The sequence below is a fragment of the Engystomops pustulosus genome, chromosome 11 (assembly GCF_040894005.1).
Source record: "Engystomops pustulosus chromosome 11, aEngPut4.maternal, whole genome shotgun sequence".
NCBI lineage: Eukaryota > Metazoa > Chordata > Amphibia > Anura > Leptodactylidae > Engystomops > Engystomops pustulosus.
The window spans coordinates 27,083,873-27,110,303 of NC_092421.1; the positions used below are offsets into that span (position 1 = coordinate 27,083,873).

At 41.3% G+C, this 26,431-nt stretch overlaps 1 protein-coding gene across 3 annotated transcripts in view; it reads right to left on the bottom strand.

Annotated features, from left to right (window-relative positions):
• Positions 1-26,431, bottom strand: part of PSD (pleckstrin and Sec7 domain containing) — a 252,804-nt gene that overhangs the window by 58,905 nt on the left and 167,468 nt on the right. The gene's annotated exons all lie outside the window — the stretch shown is intronic.

Consider the following 26,431-nt stretch of genomic DNA (forward strand, 5'->3'; position numbering starts at 1 on the left):
CCTTTAAGAGACTGGAGGTGGAGTATCACTTCAGATACTCTTTATTGGTTTCCATTGTATCAAGCAGCATACATATGGTATCATATTAATTAATAAGAATCCCATCTTTCAATTACATCAGGCTTGTGGTTTTGTGATCTACAGAACCAGAGATACAGGCAGTTAAAACATAGCTTGGAATGAGAGCTGCAGCAAATTGCTTCCTTTTTTTTGTTAATACACCACTGTACAGATGGAGGTCTTCATTTTAAAAAGTTAAGAATCAAGACAAATTTGGGACCCACTTTTTAACCCTTTGAAAATAAGAGTCACGAGTTTTGTATGGCAGTCCTCTTTTTATTTATTTAATAAAATTAGATATATGGATAAATGTTAAAGGAAATCTACAGCTCAATTTGAACCAAGACAGAGTTAAGTCAGAAAGAAAATGGAGAAAGCGGGGAGCTCCACGTATAGCTGTGCTACCAATTTTTCAGACCATTTTTTTCATAGGTTTTCATAAAATCCTAAAGCTACGCATTTCGAGGTCAGAAACACGACCTCTTTCTCAAGCTTATTGGAAGATAAAAAACTGTGCACTTTTATCTTCCAATAAGCTTGAGAAAGAGGTCGTGTTTCTGACCTTGAAGCGCGTAGCTTTAAGATTTTATGAAAACCTTTCACAATTTGCTTTTATTGTAAAAATTTTTAATGCAAAATAAAATTTAGTTGGACCAAATTTCAGAGAATCATCTCTATGGTCTGAAAAATTGGAAGTTTCTTTCCGACTTAACTGTGTGTTGGTAACGGACCCCAGAAGGTTCCAAGGAGAAGAGCAGACCCGAGCCAACAAGGACTTCCATCTATATGTCTACAAAGTACTTACGTGATAGGATGGCCTGATGCTAATTTTCATAAAATATAAAGGCTATTTGTGAAGAATTGCCAAGGTTTTATGGAGAAAAAAGAGAAGTTCCTGCATCAGGGTTCCCTCAGCTAAATGTAAGTGGCCTTGGTTTGAATTGAGCTGCTCTAAGTGGTAGATTTCAGAATCCATAACTTTTTCATTTTTACGTGTACAGAGCTGTGTGAGGGCTTATTTTGTGCATCACGTTCTTATTGGCTCAGTTTTTAAGACTTTCACTCTGCGCTCCAACTCTACTTTATTCTTTGGCTCGGTGCGCCAAAGTCATTTTTTACATGTTATGACTAACATGTAAAAAAAAAAAAAAAACAAGGACCAATGACCAAATGGTAAAATGGTTGAACAATCCTATATTCTGCGCACACACCTAATTTTTTAATTGACATGAGTGTAATAAACTCAGAATTACATATAGACAAGCTGGTGCAGTCTTACAAAAACTATCTAGAGGTCCTAGTGGTTTATTTTGACTACTAAGTGTCACCTGAATTTGCAAGCTGTTAAAAAAGTACAAATCTGACATAAGGACGTTCCATAAATTTATTTTTTCTATTTCCAAAGTTGAACCCGGTCACCACAAATAAAAAAGAAAAACAAAAAAAAACCCCACATTTTTAATAAATTTCCTTGAAACGCACATTGAAGAATACACATGCCCGTATCTATTTCTTTTTAGATCCCTTGTGTTTGTGAAAGAAACCACGTTAAAAATACAATCATCTTTGTGAATACAGCCCTGGTTTACCTTCCAGTGGTGAATGCATTTACTCTAATAAAGTAAAATTAATCAACTTTGGTAAACAGTCTGTTTATTTTGTGTTCTCTGACACCAAAGCAAGTTCAGGGGTATTCCAATGGGGCTTCACTGGCGTAGTTTAGCGTGAAAACCAGCAAATGAAAGTTCAAGTTTTTTTTCAAAAGGTGGCAGGCATAGGATATGAATGCACTAACCAAAACAAGAGCGGACCCCTTATACCAAAATGAAAAGAGATACAAGACTATCCATAAAAATATACTTTAGTAAATAGTCAATGCACAAGAAAGATTCTCCATATACAATGTATACCATATAAAATGCAACAATTCAAACACAAGGGAGAAAGAAGAGGAAAACAAGTGGCCCCAGATGGAATTGGGCCCCCACAGAGTACATAAGCCCCCCTCTAATGGCCTAATGATCAAGAAATGTCCAGTGAAGTCAGTGAAGATTCAATAAATACAGATAAGGTACCATCCGGTATTAATATGTCTACATGCCAATAATCCACTCACCTGAAGTCATAATTGTAGATGATCAGAAGGGGGGCCTATGTACTCCGTGGGGCCCTAATTCCATCTGGGGCCACTTGTTTTCCTTTACTTTCTCCCTTGAGTTTGAATTGTTGCATTTTATATGGTATACCTGGTATATGGAGAATCTTTCTTGTGCATTGACTATTTAATAAAGTATATTTTTATGGATAGTCTTGTATCTCCTTTCTTTTTGGTATAGGATATGAATGCCCTGCACCTGCCCACTCCGCCGGCCACCGCTCCCCTCTACACCCATATGGTGTGGAGGTGGCGTACTCGCTAATGTAATTGCAAATTCTTACACTGTGCAAGAATTTGCAATTATTTCACTGCCTCTACGACAGAGAACTGGCCACGTCATAAAGCCACGTCAAAGTATGACACATCTTGCAAAATTCCGGTTCTTCCAGGTGTTCGGTGTGACATTTTGGTTGAAACTCACTTACATTCCACAGAACCCTGACGACTCCAGACTTTACAACTATTTTCTGGTGGTGATTATCAACAGATCTCTCCTCTCCCCGTCAAACATCTCTGCAGCAAGAACTGCCTGACATCCTGTACACATGTTCAGTGTTCAGGGCAATGAGACTTGAAACCTTGTGAACACAGACTAAACAGTACGGCAGAGGCTTAGGTATCTAAAGAATCTCAAACATGGTATGTTCCAAGTTGTCTTTTAGGATTTATTTCATTATGGAGAATAACATTCTTTTCATCTTCAGTATTTCTGCCACAAATAAATGCAAGACACTATGAAGAAGTTAAAAGGTTTCCTTGGATATATACAACGATCCCGATCGTCAGAGACCAACAAAATCAAAACAGAGAAGAAAATCTAGCTCCATGCTCTGTATAGTGGCTAGTCCCAGTAACTGCAGCTCCTATTCACTTTAACCCCTTAACGACCTGGCCCTTTTTAGTTTTTTCACTTCCATTTTCACCACCTTCAAAAATCTATAACTTTTTAATTTTTCCACATAAAGAGTTCTGGACGGCTTATCTTTTGCGTAACAAATCACACTTCATAGTGATGGTATTTAATATTCCATGCCGTGTACTGGGAAGCAGTAAAAAAAATTCAAATGCAGAGAAAATGGTGAAAAAACGCATTTGTGATGTTTTCTTGTGGGCTTGGATATTACGTCTTTCACTGTGTGCCCCAAATGACATGTCTACTTTATTCTTTGGGTCGGTACGATTACGGGGATTCAAAATTTGTATAGGTTTTATAATCTTTTCATACATTTAGAAAAATTAAATTCTCATGTACAAATTTTTTTCTTTTAATTTTGCCATCTTCTGGTGCCAATAACTTTTTCATAATTTGATGTACAGAGCTGTTGGTGGCGTCATTTTTTTTTGCATTTTTTGATGGCATTTTCATTGCTATAATTTTTAGGACTCTATGACCATTTGATCACTTTTTATAGATTTTTCAAAATGGCAAAAAAGTGCCATTATCAAATTTGGGCGCTATTTTGTGTTACGGGATACAACGCAGTGAAAAACCGTTATTATATTTTGATAATCAGGCATTTTCGGACACGGCGATACCTAATGTGTTTATGATTTTTACTGTTTATTAAATATTTATATCAGTTCTCGGGAAAGGGGGGTGATTAGAATTTTTAGGGTTTTTTTATTATTATTTTTTTTTACCTTTTAAAATTTTTTCTTTTACTATTTTTCAGACTCCCTAGGACAGTGGTGGCGAACCTATGGCACGCGAGCAAGAGAGGGCACGCAGAGCCCTCTCTGCAGGCACGCGCACCATCTCCCCATTCTTATCAAAGTCGGAGCTCCGGCAGCCACTGCATCCTGAAGCTGATTGGCTCTGCTCTCACTAGTGATGCCTTAGTGAGACAGTAGCAGCCGATCAGTGCCCGCCCCTCCTCCTCTTCAGCCCGGGAAGACAAGTACAGCAGTACGAGGAGTGAGAGTCCACAGAAGGAAGCCTGCAGCATCAGAAGATGATAAGAGGTCAGGAGCTGCTGGGGCTGCTGTGTGTGGTTTGCACATCAGCAGTTCAGTGTTAGAGCTGCAAATGCCTTCAAAGGTTCTGTCAGGTGGCTTTGGGACACTAAACCAACTATAGGTAACTGTGATTTAGTGTCCCAAATCCCCCTGTATGACAGCTGTCTGTTGCCACATATATACTGGTCTGTGTCTAAAGCGCTCATCACTTGCATCAGGCGGGCAATGAAGCCAGCATAGCTCCACTGCAGGCAGCGCATGCACAATGTGGCCGGGTGCTATGCTGCATCACTGGCCGCACGGTGCATGTGATGAGGCAAGTATATATGTGGCCACAGACCGCTGTCATACGTGTGATCCCAAATCCACATGTGCCCACACCTTTCACCACCTCCCTGCCAAACTGGATCAAAATGCCACTTTTTAGCCATTTTGCAGCATGTAATAAAAACTGATCAAAAGTCTGTACGGTCCTCAAAATGGTAGCATTAAAAACATCAGGTCATCTCGGAAATAATTACACTACACACAGCTCCATACACTGAAGTATGAAAAAGTTAGCGCCAAAAATGGCAAAATAATTATTTTTTTTTTGTACAGGTGGTTTCATTTTTGTAAATGTATGAAAATATTATAAAACCTTTATAAATTTAGTTTCCCCGTGATCGCACCCACCTAAAGAATATATTCATTTGTGGTGAACAGTGAAAGCAGTAAAATCCAAGCCCACAAGAAAATGGCACAAAAAAATGGCACCAATTTCACTGCATTATGCAGAAAACAAACCCTCACAAAGCTCTTTACATGGAAAAAATAAAGTTACATTTTTGAATGTGGGGAGTAAAAAATGAAAATGCAAAAACAAAAAAGGGGTTAAGATGGCAATATTTGGTCCATAAGCAGACTAACTTATAGTCCCCCAGTCCCTGCCTCTACTCAGGACTGCTGTCACTGTATGGGGGTAATGATAATCAGTATATGGCAGTAATATTCCTCACTGTATGACAGTAATACTGTAGTCATCACTATATTAGCTTCTAGTATAGTGGTATTATTGGTAATGTTGGCCTTTCTACAGTGATTTTTATAACCAGAATTATGCTATTTATGTGGTTGTAATGGTGGCGTCATGATGTCACAGTGTTATTTGTCTCTTGTATAGTGGTATTGTGGCACTATTGGGCTAAATTGCTGTGTTGGCACCTTGTAATAGAAACGTCGCCTTTGGTTTGCAGTTTGGGCACTCGGTCTCTTAAAGGTTCGCCATCACTGCCCTAGGGTACATTAACCCTAGGTTGTCTGATCGATCCTATCATATACTGCCATAATACAGTAAGGCAGTATATGGAGATTTTCCTCCTCATTCATGTGATAGCACATTATAATGTGATAGCACATTATAATGAATGGGTTAAAACGAGACAGCCTCGGGTCTTTCGGAAGACCCAAGGCTGTCATGACGATGGATTGGGGAGCGTCGATCCGCGCCTATGTGGCGCCATCCTTTTGAAGCCGCTGACAGCATTGCTGGTGGTGATCTGCGGGAAAAGACCCGCAATCGGTGCTAGCACAGATCGCGGGTGTTACCGGTAAGCCTTTGCTGCAATATGCAGCAAAGACTTACCAGCTATGAAGAGGGCTCGGCCCGTGAGCACTCTCCATGCACCGGGGCGCGGCTCACCCAGCATGTCAGTTCAGTCCCGGTTCGCAGCGTTCGGGCCGCACGATCCGGGCAGCATGCGTTGCGTGTGTGATGTGAGTTCACCGGATCACACTTGCAAGTGTTGGACGGGACTAAGTGTGCCTGGTTTATCATGATGGATTTTGTGTTGGGAGATTTATCGAAAGTGTCGAGATAGAACTCTTCTAGTTGCCCATGGAAACCAATCAGTTTTAAAATGAAAGCTCAACTGCTCTTAGACACTTGTGATGAATCTCCCCCTATGGGTGCGTTTACACATTCAGGGGGAGATTAACTGGCGTAGTTTTGCGTGAAAACCAGCAAATAAAGTTCACCGGTTTTTCAAAAGAAAGCAGGCATGGGGTAAGAATGCCCCGTGGCTGCCCAAACCACCGGCCACTGCACCCCTCTATGCCCACACAGTGTGGAGTTGGCGTAGTCGCTATTGTTATTGCAAATTCTTGCGAATTTTACATGTAGTTTTTGGGTGGTGCCACATGTTCACATTTTGATTCCATTACAAAACGGAATCAAATCGCACTGGGGCAGCCCGCGGACAAGCACAAAATCGGCAATCAGTGACCGGTGTCTTGTATTTTGCAAATGCAAGACACACCGGGGGGCCGATTGCCGTTCGCATGCAAACACATGTGCGATCGTCTGCAGGCCGCCCCAGTGGGCTTAGATTTCATTACAAAACTGAATCAAAGCACTAATGTGTGACACCACCCTTTGGTGTGCAAACCAGTAGTGAAGTTAAAGGAGAGGAGCAGCTTATCTCAATGAAATGTTATCATAAACTGAGATCCACACCTGCTTTTGGCTTCAAAAATGGAATCTGAAAAATTTAATGTGTGGACGCACCCTGATGAGACATTTCCTTTAAAAGTTCAGCGCCTCTCTTTTCAGTCTCTATGGTACAGCACATGGTCATGGCACACAATCAGCCGGCAACAAGTGTAACTAAATCACAAACATTAGGGCGATATGTCTGGTGCACAGGGCTAGAATTTTATCTTGAATACAGCTAAATGTATAACAAAAAAATGGGTGTGAACAGGGCTTCAAATGGCAACGTTTGGTCTTGTATGGTCTTGCTATTTAATATTTGTACTAAATGTCCAGAAATCGAAATAATCTCCACTGTACCATGTCCAGGTATTAGTGAAAACAAATGAGCATCACTTTTCTACAGGTCATCAATGATTGTAGAGGTGAAGCCAATAAGATAAAATTTCCCCCAGCATTTGGATACACAGTATAATCTACATGGTAAAATGAGCATTCATCATCACTAATATGATTAACCAAAACAACTTAGATTTACCAGATGCTTCTTTCTACTTCGGTCACGATAAATGTAACTACGGATAGAATAATGGATGTTATTGTTTCACAACCTTTCTCTCCTCTGTTATCATCACGTGCCTGTCAGCTTGCCGTGACACGCACTGAACAATGGAGAAGTCAGCATTTGTTAGTGTAGCACACGTGAACGCATCCTACCTGCAGCATGTTAATAGAGCTCATGCGAGAAACCGATGAAACGCAGAGCACAAGGAGAAGGATCTGTGGGCTCTCATCTAAAGCGTCGCTAAGCAACTTTCTGCAATCTGACGCACTACATAATGGAACGATATTTTTATCATTTATTTCCAATACATGTATGCTCACCATACACCAGCCCTTATAAACAGCCTCAGCAAGTGGATATAATGTCTCACAATATTGTGTTCCGGGAAATAGCATACAATTGCAAACTGCTGCAAATGTAAATAAATAGTATTGCAGAGAAGCCACTTTAAAGAAAATGGCAACTCTCTAACCCCAACATAGGGGTCACAATACAAACATTGTGTCTGGGACCCACAGGAGAAAGGGGAAGGGAAAGAAAGGGGTATGGGAAAAAAAAAGGAAGGCAGAAGTTCTATGTTCCGTTTAATTAAGAATGGCAATTCCAGTTCTCTTTAGCGGTTAGCGGGATCCTTTTCCAGCTAAAGGTAGAAATCCATAAGGTATTGGCTCGTAGAATGATGGCCTTGCAGGATAGTTTCATCCAGTTCTGGGAGAAAGGACAGGAGGATCATCTCACCCCCACTCCAGCCCAAGCATGGTGTATTATAAGATGTTACCACATTCATATATTAGATTACAAACAATAACATTCCTGATCCAATTTCAATCAAGTTCTATCGGGGCATTTCCCACAAGTTGTCGTTCCTGGTACCACACTGTTCACAATGCAATTTCTGATATCTCGCCTCATCTCTGGTGACAGAACACTGATAAAACTTTCCCAAGTGGTGAAAAAAGACTGTACTCGCTTTTCCCTACTCAGGGAGGCTTCTATCCAGTCCATACGCATTATATATACGTGAGCTTGTCCAAAAAAACATTCTGACTCTGTGGGGCTGAGCCAGGTTTGGAGGATGCTTTTACAACCCGCTGCTACTACTGCTGTCAGTTATCTCTGACACCCTCTGGTACAACGTTTTGTGTTTCTATATCTACATACCCAAAGACGGCCCACAGAGGGTCCCCGGGGACATCATTTGTAAGATATTTTGTGTGCCAGAAAGGATGGATAACTGAACATGCCCACATACAGTGATAAAGGCCAGCATGATGTTGTGTCATATACACCCATATGAAACCCTTTAGTTGGAGTAATATAGGAGCGATGCCTTAGCTTGAAGCGTGGCGAAGGCAAAGATCTATAGGCATTAACCATGGCATTTAGGAGCTGTGATGGGGTGATAAACGGGTCATCTTAGTAAAGGGGGTAGGCGAGTTCTCATAGTCCAGCGGGGGGTGAAGGAGGGCATAATTTAGGGAGATTTGTTTGTATTGGGGTTCCGGTCGTTATCTGTAAAGTTTGCCATCACCCTCTCAGCATAGTGTGAGGCCTGCATATATGAAAAAACCACAATCTGCAGGTCAGGGAATTTCTCCTATACATCTGTAATTGTAATGATTCGCTTGTCAGTATCATGTCACAGCTGCGCCACCGTGCGAATTTCAGCCCTAAACCACATATAAAAATCGCGATGTAGGTGACCATGTTGAAAATAAGGGTTGCGAATAAATGACAGATGCGGAGAGTACAAGGTATCAAGGTTGAAACGTCTTCTCACCCTTGACCTTGCGTGCCAGATGGACATTAGTAAAGGGTTGGATTTTGTCTGTGTGGTCAGGCGGTCATATGTGGTATGTAACAAATTAGTCATACCCACCCCGGCTGCAAAATATCGGTTTATGAAGATGTCTGTGTAGATGGAGGTGCTGTGCATCCAGTCCCTAATCACCCTCATAGTGGCCGCTACATTGTATGCCCCCATTAAGCTTGAGTTGTTGGAGGATGTGAAGCGCTATCCTTGGGCGACGCCCCCCTCCCCCGAGATGAATTTCCATTAGAGGAAATTAATTTTATTTAAGTCTTTCGGTGTAAGAGTCAAGTGCAGAGACTGTAGGATATATAACAGCTTAGGGAACTCAAAGGAAAAAGGCAGGCGGGCAGCACTCCGTTGAATAAGGGTTATTTATTTCACAAGTGGATACAGTGTATCCACTTGTGAAATAAATAACCCTTATTCAACGGAGTGCTGCTCGCCTGCCTTTTTCCTTTGGACCTTTAGGGTCTTGGAGTCAAACCCATCGAGCCTGCACCCATTTTGGATCTCAATCCGTTATCTCACTGTGCCGCCCTTCTATGCTTGTGATTTTAGCTTAGGGAACTCCACCATCTTAAGTAGATTTGCTCTACCTATGAAAGAGAGGGAGTGATGTTGCCATTTGGAAATTGTCCTTTCCAGGTTTTGTATGTAGGGGGCTCTGTTTGTGTTGTAGAGTTTAGTGGTTTGTTTAGTAAGACTCTACGGGGTTTATTTACTAAGGTCCCGCAGCCGCATTTCCGTTGGGTTTTCCGACGTTTTCGGGGATCGCGCCAGGATTGCGTCGCATGCGTTCGGATTGTGTTGCAATCAAGACGGCTTTCACGCAACACAAATTGGGGGGCGGGTCGACGGACGATCCGACAGATTCGGACAACGCACGGGATTTAACATTTAAAATTGTGTCTCAAGCCAAGCAACAAAACACAATTTGGAGGATCTGGAGACAAGAGCAGGCCTTGCGGTCCGGCCTCTGGTCCTTCTAAGTAGCTTTAAGTCCTTTTTGGGAGGTAGGTTGTGAAGCTTTAGTAGGGATATTGGACTGTAAAGGCAATAAAAACTTTTTCATGCCCTGGTGCCAGAGGAAGATATAATGAGAGGAGGTGAAGTTGGGGAGTAGGTGAAGCAGAATTACTTTATATTTTGTTCAAAAGTTCTGGCTGTGAAGGGGTGTTCAGGAGGCAGCAGTGGTATTTCTGCAGCGCTATAGCGCTAGCAATCCTTAAGGCCTCACTACCGCCAGACCGAGCCACGTGGTAACTCCAAGATGGCGGCGCCCGGGGACGGGTGGCTTTCACCCCTACCTCCCTCCAGCAGGTCCTCCATGGTCCAGTCCAGCCGCTCTGTATGCTCCAATAGCTCAGTGGGCGACGGGGTGAGATGGAGCTCGGCTCCATACAGCAGAGGAGAGCCAGCGATGGCAGCCCGGCACCTCCAAGATGTCTGATGTTCGCACATGTAGTGGGGGCTTCTATAATCCGGACCCTGGGGCTAAATATGCAGCAGCAGCTCCGGTACCAGCGGCTCCCCGGCTGGTGGAAGGAGGCCTGCACTACAGCTGTATACCGGGAGCGTGGCATGGATCCGAGGTAAGATGCGGCCATCTACCCTCTAATATAATTTTATCATAACTGCTATTTTTAGCGGACCAAAGTGTTTTAGTGTGCTGCAAGAAAATTTCGGCTCCCTACCGTTACCCCACATGAGCAGTCAGTGGGATACAGGCTTTAATTTGTCAGTACACTGCAGATATAGGTAGTCTTGTAACAGTAAGCCTATTGGTGAGATAACTGCAAGGCAAACATGAAATTCCTCTGCTTTTCACCTATCTATATCCATTCCAAGTCACCCTAAAAATCGATTGAGTTACAAAGTTATTAGTTTAGACTGATCAGTGTGGGTCTAAGCGCTGAGATCCCCGCAGATCGTGAGAACGATTGACCCCTTGCCACTCCTCAGACTAATGGAACAGACGGCCGTGCATGACCATTCTGCTCCATTAATCTCTATGGAGCTAAACAGTGGATCCTGTGGATAGGGCCTAACTTTAGTAGTTAAAGGGTTTTTCCCACGAATTAAAGAGTCACTTTGGCTACTGCCAGGACTTATGAATTACTTACAAGAGAAATGGTTACAAAAGAGTTAATACTGCAAACACTATACTGTTGATATATAGTATAAGAATTTTGGATCACTGAAGGTTCCCTCTTAACTCCTATGCATCTTCCAATAAAATTTCATACTACGCTTTATGTATATTTTCTATGCAGTTTAGGCCAAGTTCACACCACTGTTAGTGGTTTCCTTTAGTCTATTATTTTACAGATTGGAATAATGGACGCCTTGAATGGATGATAATGGGAAACCCTTCCACATTGATTCCGATTCACATTCTGCAACACATCCGTTATTTATGTAAACATAGACCTGCAGCTAGTGTGAATAACAGAACTTGGGAATTGACACCATGAGTGGTGGTATGAATGGGGCTAACCTGACTGTAATAGTCCACAATATAAATAGTGTTCATATTAATTACTGCACAAAAGTATATAATCCCCAACCTGAGTCCACTCAAATGTCCAAATATGCTCCTATAAGGCGCTGAAACTTCTGAACACCCCCCCCCCACACACACACACACACAAAAAAATAAAAATATTGCATAGACATTAACCGTTTCAATATCAGGGTTTTTTTTTTGGCATTTTGCGTTTCCGTTTTTTCCCCAGCTCATTCCACAATCTTTCTTATTTTCATTTTGTACACAAAGCTATATGAAGGCTTGTTATCTCCAAAGCAAATTGTATTTTCTAGGGGCACCAGTAAACATTCTGTGCTATGTAATAAATTCTTGATTGCTCAGCGCACAGAGCTGTGTAAGGTGTTATTGTTTGTGGGATGGGATGACATTTTCATTTAAACCATTTGGAAAACTGTACAACATTTTGATCACTTTTATTCAAATTTTTATTGGAGGCAAAATAGCGAAAAAGTGGCTACTCTAACATTTAAGGTGGCATTTTCCATTACGGGGTTCTCTGCCGGGAATAATTGTTTTTATACTTGAATAGATCGGACATATGATTTTACTTTTTTTGAGGTGTGTACTGGGATTTGAATTTAGCATAAACAGCCCCCCTCCCCCACAAAATTAAAAATATGAGAAACATGCATTTATGTATGGATTATAGTGTATGCAGCACTATCCCACTAACCTGCTCCCCTCAAATTAATTCTAACATATAAGTGTCTCCCCCTGTACCGTGTCTTTCAAATTCTAATATTGTGCCCGTCTTGAATTATTATAATAGCTTATAATATATATACTTCACCAGTACAAAGCTTAGCACATAAATACAGCACCAGTATGGAGTTCAATACACAAGTACTACAGTACTAGAGCCGAGCTTCATACAGAAGCACCAGGACTGATTCCTGGTCCCTATATACATGTATACAGTATCCCAAATGATTTTACACATGTACAGTACCCCCCATAATGAATACATACATGCATAGACTTGGCCTGACTGCACCACTGCAGAAAATGGAGAAGAGAAGCCGCAGGGGGCACCAGAAGGTGAGTACTGATTTGTCTTTTTTATGTGCTGGGGCAGTGGGCTGTGGCTGGCATTCCCTGTTTCCTCTGCGGTGGCTCGCCCCACTTGGCGGAAGAAACGGACCTGGCTGATATGGCAAAAAGGGGGCATGACCTGCAGAAAAGGGATGTAACTTTGTGCCAAAAAGTCAGTGCACCAAGAAAATGCTAATGCAGCAGGATTTTGGGACAGATTTTGGGGCATAAGCTAAGCCAACTAATAGGAGGTGCAAAGTACTTGCCAGTCTTGTACTGCACTAGATTTATCATGCAGCATCAGACACAGCGATACGAAAGTAAAAGACTGGCTTGTTTAACTTACAACACTTATTTTTGCCTTATATTTGAAATCTATTTGGAATAATGCACACAACACAAATGTATTTTGACCATAAAACACATATGCTTGGGAAGAAGCAAAAACAGAGTAAAATACAGAAGGCTGTTTAGTAAAGGTATGTGCTTTGGTCACAACACATATGCATTCAGTGATGCCTTTCTTCCAATGCAAACATATGAATGTAGTCTTACAGTCACTTGATAGACGTATACCCTTTGAGATCTCAATAAGTGAAATATTCTCCGGGTGTTTAAGGAGTAAAGCTTTGGCCTCCTCTGCTCGTCTGTCTGCTATGTAAGATCATTAAAACTGCTTTCAGATACACTGCTCACTGCAAGGGAAGAGGTGAGGGATAAAAAGTAAAAAAAAAAAATAGTACACAGTTTACTATTATCCATTGCACTATGCATGTGTGAAATAAAAATAGCTTCAAAAGGTTTAGCGACTGTACAACGCACAGAAAAATTAAAAAATTGTTTACATTGATGCTTTCATTATTAAAATATATTTCTAGACTTTTTTTTCGTACGAAATTATTTAATAACATCAATCATAGACCATTTTATGACGAAAATGTCTAACTGCCATGACCCCACAGTGAATGAATTAATTTGCAGCGGTTGTTGCCTTGGAAACAGGAAGAACACAAAGTAGAGCAGGGATAAGTACTATTAAGTGTCACTCGTGATGGGGGGAAGCTATATTGCTATATATATATATACAGGCAGTCCCCGGGTTACATACAAGATAGGGTCTGGAGGTTTGTTCTTAAGTTGAATTTGTATGTAAGTCGAAACTGTATATTTTATAATGGAAGTTCTAGACAATTTTTTTTCTTTTGCCCCAGTGACAATTGGAGTTTCAAAATTTTTGGTGTAATTGGACCAAGAATTATCAATAAAGCTTCATTACAGACATCTTACAGCTGATCATTGCAGTCTGGGACTATAGTAAAGCATCCAGAGAGCTTCACCAGAGGTCACAGTAGGCAGAGGGGTCCGTCTGTAACTATGGGTTGTCTGTAAGTCGGGTGTCCTTAAGTAGGGGACCGCCTGTATAGATATATATATATATATATATATATATATATATACTATATATGAAAATGTGACCCTCTCCAGTCATATAAAAAAAAGAAACTGTGCTTTAAGCGTACAAAGTTTTTATTTATTACAAAATTGGAGGCTCTCCCATCAAACCTAGCATTTGAGAGACAATCTCATCCAACACAACATACCCAGTGATATGACTTGCTTTTCATTTTCAGTAGATGGGATTTATTCAAGAATATTACATTATTTCATTCATATATATATAGATGGATAGATAGAGCAAGCATTATGGGTGATAAAAGAATTGTATACAGAAACGTGGGCACTGAATAGAATCTGTCTCAGACTGTTTTAAAAGGTATATACAATTTAAAAAATGCTACGCTACATCTTTTTTAAACACTGCTGTATATTGTTATATGTTTATCAGATTAAATACATTGTATATACATTTTAAAACAGTCAGACAGATTCTATTCAGTGCCCGCATTTCTGTATACAATTGGCTATTTTTTTATCCCTTTATTGGTGTAAAGGTTTTTTGTGGCAGCACATAGAACTGGAGAGCTAAAGGTTGATAAGTGCCACTACAATACCATATATATATATATATCGATAAACGATTTTTTCTCCCTTTTTTTAAAGGATAAAAGTCAAATATAAAAATATAATAAATATATTAATGCTATTCAACTGTAAACATGTAGGGGAACTTAATGCAGGCAGTCCCCGGGTTACATACAAGATAGGGTCTGTAGGTTTGTTCTTAAGTTGAGTTCGTATGTAAGTCGGAACTGTATATTTTATCATTGTAATCCCAGCCAGAACTTTTTTGGTCACTGTGACAACTGGATTTTAAAAATGTTGGGTTGTCATAAGAATCAATATTAACACTAAAGCTTCATTACAGACGCCTGTGATAACTGTTACAGCTGATTATTGTAGCCTAGGACTAAAGTACAATAAATTACTAATATCCAGAGGTCCATTTGTAACTGTGGGTCGTATGTAAGTTGAGTGTTCTTAAGTAGGGGACCCCCTGTATACCTTGTCTTACAGGTTTCTATTTCTAACAGTCAAGGTGTTTCAGGGCCACATGTGGTCTGGTTTATGTAGTTGATAATATTCCTGGTGGTGTAATGAGCATTTGGGGTTATTATATTTGATAAACTATGGTAAAATTCTAAAAGAAAATATTTTTGGTGGTTAAGTGTCATGATGATTTAATACTGCTGCTGGTCTACTGTGTTGAAGGATTTAGCAAACATGGCGGTGGAGGAGTTGGCCTACTTGCAATTAATGTCTGCATCTTCTGACCTAAGGTCCATTGTTTCTGGCCCATGTGTCACTGGCAAGTACAGCCATGTGTATGACCCCACTGAATATCATGGGACTTCGCCACTTCACCAGACCTGCTTACTAGATACAAGTACTTAGTGGAAATATTACAGCATTACATTACATAAAGTGAGCAATATTTATTGAAGCAATTTTGTGTATTTACCATATATACACGAGTATAAGCTAAATTTTTCAGCACAAAAATGTGCCGAAAAACTAACTTGGCTTATACTCAAGTACTACCCTGGGGGCTGCCGGCACCAACATTATTAGCCGTAGGGTTGCCCGATGCATTAAAACTTCAATACTTGTGCAATACTTTAAAAGTCAGAATGGTTCAATACAGGGGGTCCCCTACTTAAGAACACCTGACTTACATACGACCCCTAGTTACAAACGGACCTCTGGATGTTGGCAATTTACTGTACTTTAGCCTTAGACTACAATAAACACCTGTAACAGTTATCACTGGTGTCTACAATGAAGCTTTATTGTTAATCCTGGATCTGATGACAATCCAACATTTTTAAAATCCAATTGTCACAGAGACCAAAACATTTTTTAGCTGTGGTTACAATGATAAAATATACAGTTCCGACTTGCATGCAAATTCAACTTAAGGACAAACCTACAGACCCTATCTTGTATGTAACCCGGGGACTGCCTGTACTGGGTTTTCTGTCACTTGCGGTACTGAATGATGTCCACTGTTCTACAGACACCACAGAGTAGACATCGGGCAGGGAATCCTTTTAACCCTTATAGGACTCAGCCCTTTTTCGCTTTTGTGTTTGTTTTTACTCCGCTCATTCCAGAAATGATAACTTTTTTATTTTTAAACTTACAGAGATGTGTGAGGGCTAGTTATCTGCGGGCCGAATTGTACTTTTTAGTACTTTTAATATTCCATGCAATGTACTGGAAAAAAATTCGAAGTGAATTCGACATAAAAACACATTTGCAGCGTTTTCTTGTGGTCTCTCTTTTTACGGTTTTCATTCTGAGCTCTAAATGATACCTCATCTTTGTTCTTTGGGTTGATACGGTCACAGGGGTACCATATTTATATAGGTTTCTTTAGGTTTTTTGAAAATTAGAATCTTTTGTGCAAAAAAATAAATATTTGCCAAATTCTGAGGCCAATAACTTTTTCACACTCTGGTATACGACCTATGTGTTAATATGTCATTGCAGTATAAGCTGGCCTATGAACCTACCGTATATACTCGAGTATAAGCCTAGGGTGGGAATTGCATTGGTCACAGCCTCCCCAGTATATAGCCAGCCAGCCCCTCTGTAGAATATAACCTGCCAGCCCCCTTTAGTATTTAGCCTGTCAGCCCCCTGTAGTGTATAGCCTGCCAGCCCCTCTTAGTGTATAGCCAGCCCCCTGTAGAATATAACCTGCCAGCCCCATAGTACATACGGTAGTCTGCCAGCTCCCTGTAGTATATAGCCAGGTCCCCCTGAGGTATATAGCCTGCCAGCCCATTGTAGTATATAGCCTGCAAGACCTTTGTCTGCCCCCTGTAGTATATAGCTATCCCACTGTAGTATATAGCTAGCCCCTTTAGTATATAGGCTCCCAGCCCCTTGAAGTATATAGCCTGCTAGCCCCTTGAAGTATATAGCTTGCCAGTCCCTTGAAGTATATGGCTTGCCAGCCCCTTTAGTATATAAGCCAGCTGGCCCCCTGAAGAATATAGCCTACCAGCCCTCTGTAGTATATGGCTACTGTATTGTATTGCAGTATATAGCTATTTTGATGATGATACCGAATTGCCTTCCATCTGCAGGCTATTGGATATCATTAAACATGGTGCAGTCTCTATGAAACTGTAGGCTGTCATGGCAACCAATCGTCACCCTACGATGACTTCGCTGGAGGTGGTGATCGGCCTTCCAAGATGGTGGCGCCCATCGGAAAGTAAGTTAAGTTCCTCGGTGGACCCGGTGCCAGCACTGACTGCGGCAGTAACAGACTGGTGTTACCAGAATTTTACAGCTGACACCTGCCGTGTATGGAGGGCTATACAGCTATATCTGTGAGCTATCTCCACACACACCATTGTAGCACCAGGACGCATATAGGTGTTAATAGTGTCGAGTTAGCGGCAGTGCAGGGACCACGTCATCAGGGTAATATCACCATCTGTCCATGTGTGATGTCTATACAGCTCCCAGGGCTTATTTAATTAAATACATTTTTTTGGTTTGAGCCAACAACCTCCACACTCCACCTGCCATAGAGATACAGGGGGAAATTTAGTCTCTCAGAGAAGAAATGTTATAGTTGGCCATGGCAACCAATCAGAACTCAGCTTTAATTTTATAAACAGGTGTGGAAAAATGAAAGCTGAGCTCTGATTGGTTGCCATGGCCAACTATAACATTTCTGCTCTGAGAGACTCTCCACCACAGAGCCTCTACCCACTAGGCTATGGGCTTAGTGGTTGTTAATAGGAGAATTTAATGTAACTAAGAACTTCACTGTTACATAACTGGCACAGGCTTAATGCACTGGTATATAGAGATAGATCTTCTCAGAGATTTTATATGATCATTATTTTTAAGCATATAATACAGCTAAAATAAATGAATAAAAATGTGTAAGGCAAAAAATAAGGGGCTCATTCAGACGGGCGTGTCTGCAGCACATCTGCAAAAAACGCCATCCATTTTTTCACACCAGTTGGTAGCCTAGCAACATTTGAGAAAAAAAACTGTCTGCATACGGATGCCAGGCATGTGGGGTCCATTCTTTTGGCGGATCCATTGACTTCTATGGATGTACTTGGTCTGCATGCGAGACATAATAATGCAGCTGCAATTTTTTCTCACTGTCTGCACATCCGTGTAAAAAACTGAGATGTGAACAGACCCATAGGAAACTATAAGTCTGTTTGCCATTCGCAATAAAAAGATAGTAAACGCACATCAAAAACGCATGTCTGAATGAACCCTAAATTATAGTATTTAGTCTACTATTTTATATTAACATTACCAGGATAACCTTTACAATTCATATAGTACACTGTCATAAAGCACTAAAGCTTCTCCTGGCAAATCACTGGTGACCATTACTGATCACATGTGTTTCAATGGAAATGTATATATATAATGGCGGCAGGTGCTGCTGGCTATATAATGGGGGAAGGGGATGCTAGCTATATACTGGGGGCAGGGGTCTGATGGCTATATACTGGGGGCAGGGGTCTGATGGCTATATACTGGGGGCAGGGGCTGCTGGATATATAATAGGGGCAGGGGTCTGATGGCTATATACTGGGGGCAGGGTCTACTGGCTAGATACTGGAGCAGGGGCTGCTGGATATATACTGGGGGCAGGGGTCTGATGGCTATATACTGGGGGCAGGGGCTGCTGGCAATATACTGGAGCAGGGGCTGCTGGATATATAATGGGGGCAGGGGTCTGATGGCTATATACTGGGGGCAGGGGCAGCTGGCAATATACTGGGGCAGGGTCTACTGGCTAGATACTGGAGCAGGGGCTGCTGGCTATATACTGGGAAGTATGGGCTGCCTAGCTATATACTATAGGACATAGGCTGGCTATATACTAGGGGTCAAGTGGCTGGCTACATACTTGGAGGCGACTGGCTAGCTATATACTGGATAGAGATTTTGACCAATACATTTCCCACCCTAGGCTTATACTTGAGTCAATAGGTTTTTTCCGGTTTTATGAGTAAAAACTAGGTACCTCGCCTTTACTTGGGTCAACTTATATTCAAGTAGTCGAGATATAGAAGGTTAGGGGGTAAACCAATTCCCAACAGTTCCATTTACACCTTTATTAGGAGAACTTAGATGTAATTTAAAGGGAAGCTGTCACTAGGGACCTCACTTTCAGAAGACAGGTTGTAGAAACCCATTGCAGCTGGATTGCAAAGATGTCTTTCTGCCTTTACTTTGGATTTGTATTAAAAAAAAATGTTTTTTAACTTACCCTGCACCCTGTCAGAATCGTGTTATGGGTGCCAAGTTTATTTTGGTTTGGCTCCATTTAAAAACAAACATGTGACTTGTCTGTGCAGCTCACTCCTCAACCCACGCCTTTCTGCTTGTGTACAACTCCTTCCTCCCACACTGATGTCAGCTCAACAGGCTGTGAGCTCTGCTCTTGTGTGAGTGAAGAAGCAGGAGGGAGGAGCTGTACAGGAGCACAATAGTGAGGGCTGAAAGTTGAGGAGTGAGCAGCACGGACAAATGTTTTTTTTTTGTTTTTTTTTTAAATGCAGCCAATCCAAAACAAACCTGGGACAGGGCAAGGTAAATTAAAACACACAATTATATTGTAATGCAAATGCACAGAAAAGGCAGAAAGACATATTTTCACTTCAGCTGTAATGGGCTTCTGCAACCTGTCTCTAGTGAAAATGAGATCCCTGGTGACAGGTTCCCTTTAAGTTTTGCACATAATTACATCAAAAAGTGCTACATGGGGCTACCAAATAATAATGACTGTAATGGTAGTGTGAGATGGACTTTTGGCTAGTTTCTAAACAGCAGCCCATCTCTGGGGTTTCTGGATATTGGGTTTCTGGATAATTGCAATGAAACAGTAACAGTACAATCTGTATTATCAGTGTAATGCTTTAACACACTATAGATCTTTATCTAACAACCAGCAATAATTTATGATTGGAAACAAATATGTGGTTACAGCCTGTTAAAAAAAATTCCAATGCATTAAAGTCAGAGAAACAGTCCCCACTGACAAATCCGCTAATGATGCCTTCAAATTGTAGGATGTGGTCTGAGTTAGATACACAATCATTCTCCTGGGGGATAGCAGTTAAGTAAATTGTAGTAAAGTGGCCTAGTTACAAATAATACCAGCGCATTTCACAACATCCGCATGCCGCCTTAAGAAATTAGCTTGTATGATATGCATTTAATATGTTAATGCAATTACCATCCGTTAAGTCCATTTTCTCTTTGACAGATCGGCATTAGATGAATAAGACTCTTTTACAGATCACATGCCCAGTAGATGAGGTGTAATGTACACTACAGGTAGATGCATTGCTACACCATACAATACAATGTACCTAGCAGATTGCCCAATTATAATTCGCTTCCTTATAGCAATGATATTAGCAGGACAGGTTTACGCATCAGAATGCTAGGGTATGTGTTCCCTATGGAAATCACAAAACAGTGAGAGGGGATGGACGGGAAGACAGACACCGTAACATTAAAGAGATGAAGCCAGAGGCAGACAGGAGGAGCAACACACAAGAGCGACTATTTCTGGCAGGTTCTCAATAAGAAGAATAAATAATATATATATCATTGTGATCTCAATAAGATGAGTAAAATAAGAGATGGTGTAAATTCATCTTGCAGATCCCCCAATTCCATCCCTTATGATTACCGTTTTCTTTTTCCTCCGGTTTTGCAGTCGGCTCACCACCAGATCAGTATATAGCACAGGTTTAAGGGTCCTGGATCTCTGAGGCCAGCCATAGCACAGGGTTTCCATTCCCCTGTAATTCCGGCCATAGCGTACCGAGCACATGGATCGGGATCGCAGACGACCAGCGCTGCTGTTGATACTGTTTACCCCAATCATCTTTACGATGGTGACTGTGAGCCGTATCTATGTCCCTTAGCCTCGGAAAATTGGAATACAAAAAGGAGGAGGGAAAAAAAAAATCTTTCTCTGCAGAGATTCCGTTGATCTAAAAATGAAGAATTACTGGAGAATATCCGTGCACTTGACGCTGGACTTGGATATTGTGCAGGTTTCCACCATTAGAAGGCTAAGGATCAGGATATTGCCTGTTGAAAATATCCCTTCCTCATTGCTGCCACACAGCCCGCAAGTCATTTGCTTTCACATAGATGATGTTTTTTTATCCCCCTGTGCTTCACTTCCACCGCCAGTCACCAATGACAACAGGAACAAGCTCTTGTGTGGAGAGAAACTATTCCTCCTCCCCCTCTATCGTCCGCTGCTTTCTGCTGCAGATGAAGGCCAGCTGTGATCTCTATAAGGAGTGAGTCAATCTCATAGAGCAGGGCAGACAGGAGGAACAAAATTACACTCACTGCGCTGAACCAATCGCAAGCCTGGGCTAGCATCTCCACAGAAAAGGCAATTAGTATTCACAGCGGCAGAAGCTTTGTGGGAAAGAATAGGATAAGTAACTCAGTAATGCAGCAAGACTAACAAGAGGAGTAATTATGACATAACTACCCAGAGAAGTCAAATAAATGGTTAAAAGGAAAAAAAAAAAAATGTGAAGGGGCCGTACACTGGCTTCTGGGTCAACATAGTATAGAGCATGCTGGCAGGTTACCGAGAACCTGCTATCATTTGTACCCATTGTGTAGTCAGTTATAGAATATGGCTCTGTTCACATGGGTATTACAGGAGCAGAACAATGACAAAATGCAGAAATGGCTCTATTGCATTAAACCTGTCATTTTTAGCTGGTGACAAGTTCCAATTGCCTCTGTCAGTGGTGGCAAACCTATGGCACGGGTGCCAGAGGTGGCACTCAGAGCCCTTTCTGTGGGCACCCAGGGGTTCACACCACCACAGAGTTTGCCAGATACGACTCAAGGCTTTCTCCTGTAGTCCAATACAGCCCAGGACGCGCCATGCTCAGCGCTATTTTAAAGCAACATCCTTGGCTGCCAGGACTACAGGAGGAGCAAGAAAGTGTGGATAGGGATGGATTGTCATTGGAGCTCCTGCTCTGGGTCCCCTGATTCTTCCTCTTCAGGAGACCCTGAAGGGAAGCTACAATTTAATTTTCTCCATCATCTTTCTATTGTATTGGTGAACTCAGGACACCAACACGATTAAAACCTGTGATACAGCAGGGATCAATGTATTACTAAATTGTCATGATTGCAGTTTGCAACATACAAGTGGGTTTTGGTTGTAGCTTGGACACTCTGTCTCCAAAAGGTTCGCCATCACTGGCCTATGTTATGCGGATTTAAAAAGCCTTGTCAGCATTCTGAATCATTTCAGTACTTTATAATAGTTTATTTTGCATTACCTAGCTCAATGGGGGTCATTTATCTTTTCCTTCTGTTGGCGTTTTTGTGCCTTTTTGCTGCATAATGGCCATTTCGCGCCTATTTTGTGCTTTGTTGGAATGTTACGCCTCAATTTGTGCCAGATTTATTATACTATTGCACCTATATATAACACGCCAGTGCTGACCATGCTTAGGAAAGGCAACTGTGCCATTTACACAAAAAATTGCACCCTTTTCAAAAATTTGCACCTAATAAGGCGCAAACCCCCCCCCCCTTGCATTTGACAAAGTGACAAAACAACAAAGACAAATGAGGTGCAAAAAATACTCACAACAGGCGCAAAGAAGGGGGAAATAAGATAAATGACCTCCAATGTGGTGAGTCCCTTGGGAGGTGGCAGCCTGTGTGTGCCTGTGTCAGTCTCCTCACCTCCACACTCATGAAGCTCCTGACCAGGCAGTGCAGGGAGTGTTAGAGAGGAAGCATACACAGACACAGGCTGCTGCAGCTATCCCTTCCCTGGGACCCACCACATGCTGCTGGCAGGGAGCCAGACATTGTAAATTAAGCTTCTATAAAGTTTTGAAATCATTCAGAAGGCATTTTTAAAATCAGAATAGCATAGGCTATTGGAACCTGTCACCATCTAAAATGACATTCCTGACGACAGGTTCCCTTTAAGGATATCAATGTTGCCCTTATAAACACAACTCTTTCTTTCTAACAGGGTCCAACAGCTTTGCATTAGAAAAAATAGCACAGCATGTTACATGCAGACGTCATACTATTACATCTGTTACTGACACACTCATGATAGGCAGCTATGGCACAGAGAAAGATACTACACAGCCATTAAAGTGAACTTCCAGCTGTCTCACATAAATGCTTATTTTTTATGTGCAGTCAATGTAGAGTCTCATGTTAGCTCCAGCCTTCTGTTGCCTTTTGACATAAAAAGCTAATATATTTTGGGTCACTTAAGGCCGGGTTCACATGAAGCATTTCATTTGCCTTTTGAAACACAATCTAAAGGCTGTGGGGAGAAGCTTGGTCTAATGGAAACGTACCATCGGCAATCTACTTATTAAGGTAGATCTGATGCTACCATTAGGTTCTAGCCTAATCTAGAGTTTATCCATCCAATATGCAAATTTTCCAGGCAGGCTGCTGGGCCGTGAAGTAGCCTCTCCGTGGAGCGGGAGCAAAGGCTACTCGTTGCCCCATTAGCCTCTGCTGTCCCTGCCTATCGCCAGAGCTCTGTGTATGCGCAGAAGCTCCGGCTTCAGTGTCGGGTATGAGCGACAATGTGCACGTAGGGCCCTCCCTTGTACGTTATGGAGAAAGTATTGGTTTTCTCCATAATAAAAGAAGAAATTACTTTCTACAGGATAGTGGTGAGTGCCGTCCTTTCAAATATACTTCTGTTTCTCCTGAATATGGCCTCTGAAAAGGATAATGGTTTTGTGGAACATTGTCCATACACCACAATTTGGTGCCCACGCTACACCAACCAAAAAAGGTGTAAAATAGGACTCAACAATTGTACACTGCACCTGAATCACCATAAGGCTGCATGCACACTGCCGTGAGCCCGCCGCACCGTAGCACGGCGGGCACACGGCAGCGCGGGGAGAGGAGGAGGAGGTGAGCGGAGCTCACCCCCGCCCCTCTCCATAGCGATGCATGGCCGCGGCGCCGTAATACGGGAAAAGATAGGACATGTCCTATCTTTTCCCGGGCTACGGAGCGGTACGGTGCCGCACGGGTGCTGCACCGTACCGCTGCCGTAGGGCGCCGCGAGCCCATAGAACTGTATGGGGGACGTATATCGGCCGTATATACGTCGGCCGTATATACGTCCCCCATACTGTAGTGTGAATGCAGCCTAACAGTGATAAGGCCACATTCACACGACCTAAGTCTGGTGAAGCAGAAGAATAATCTTCTCTAATTCTGCACTGGTGTACCCACTGACACATTGATAAAATCAGTGTTACTTTAGCGTGGAAATGTGTCTGTGTTACCAAGCAAATATATGTAAATTTTTCTTTTTATAATAATCATATTAAAAAAGATTCACATCAGCATGATGGGCACATACTTTTTATATTAGGAACTATAATGCATCGTGATACAGTATAGTCAGGGCCGGCACCAGTACTGATCATACCCGGGCAAGTGGCAAAGCTGCTGGGTGGCCCAGATAAGGCTGTACATAAGGAATCCATGGAGGTAAAGGGGGTTGTACCTAATGAATTTTTAATGCTGCCACATGAGTTCACTGCAAAGACCGCTAATTGAGGCTCTGTCACCCAGGGGCCTACTGAAACCTGGAGCCAACAATAGTGGTCCAAACATTTTGGTCTCAAACTTTTTCTATATACTCAAAAATGTATCATCCATTTGCAGTCTATTTATGTACAAACATAAAAAGTGGTAAAATATACCATGTGGCGTAGAAAAAAAAAACATTGCAACAAGCACCTGCTTTAATTTTGCACAAAAAATGGTTTTAGTTTTCCACCGACCTAAAACAATTTGGCAGTACAGGCGGTCCCCTACTTAAGAACACTCGACTTGCATACGACCCCTAGTTACAAACGGACCTCTGGATATTGGTAATTACTGTACTTTAGTCCAAGGCTACAATAAACAGCTATAACCGTTATCACAGGTGTCTGTTATGAAGCTTTATTGTTAATCCTGATTCTTATGACAACCCAACATTTCTAAAATCCAATTGTCACAGAGACCAAAAAAGTTCTGTCTAGGATTACAATGATAAAATATACAGTTCCGACTTACATACAAATTCAACTTAAGAACAAACCTACAGACCCTATCTTGTATGTAACCCGGGGACTGCCTGTAAGTATAAAATGGTGTGTAATCCAGTTCCATTATGTAACGAGTAAGATTTCCATGGAAAATAAATCAACAGTTTGCATTTTGATCTTTTTTTAAAATTTATTTTGGCAAATAAATCCCAACGTGAAATAAAAACTGTTCTAATAAGCAAGAATATCTGTTAGAGGGATAACACATGTGAAGCATCAATATATGTTTAGAATAGGTGAAGCTTCGACTGAATAATGGATAGTAATAGCAACCGAAACCTATTAAAAAAACTAAATGAGCAGGATAAGTATTATGTTATTATAAGTACTATATGTGAACCGCACAGTCAAGGCCAATATGCCTGGAAATGAGGTCAGTACATGAATGTAAACCAAGGACAGTATAGAACATCTTTATTGTTATTATGCGTCTCCATGGCAATCTATTTATGTGCATCCGTGCTCTGTATATAAGAATGTGATGTGCCAATGTGAATCATCTCCTTAAATGTATGAGTGACGGAAGTCACTCTTTCTATTTACTGTACTGTAGGTTCTTATTGTCCATAAGGCGGTTCCTTCATACATCACTATGACAAGTGTCTCTATTACTGTGTGCACCCAGTATTTGATGATTTCAAAGGCAATGTAAGTTCGCCATTAATTGAACATTTGAAGCCATTTTTGCTTCTTTCAGAAATAAATAGTACAGGGGATAATAGTACAATTTTTCCCACCTACAAACAGGGGAGAAAAGTATAATTTTTGTCCTAGATGCCCAAAGCCAGATTCTTAAAAAAAAAAAAAAAAAAAAAAAAAAAAAATCCAGAAAATCACATGATTGTTTTTTTAAATAATTAATTTGCATTTTATTGCATGAACTAAGTATTTTATACATTACTTACATACAGTCTGTACTACGTGAAAAAAATTCAATGACATTAGCACCATTCAGGCAAATACATTAAGGAAAATACATCAATTCACAAAAATTGCATTTCTGCAAACAAGAGGTTCTTTGACCAAGTAAAAAATAACTGTAAAATCAGTCTGAAGAACTAGGTCGACATACAGATCTGTATTTGATTAGGATACATGTACAAAATAACTATTAAAATTCAATGTGGTGGGAGTAGATTTCTGATCCTCAATGTGTATAGGGGAGAGTTGGTGTACATTCACACTTGTGCGTTTTTACAGTTCCACCAGTTG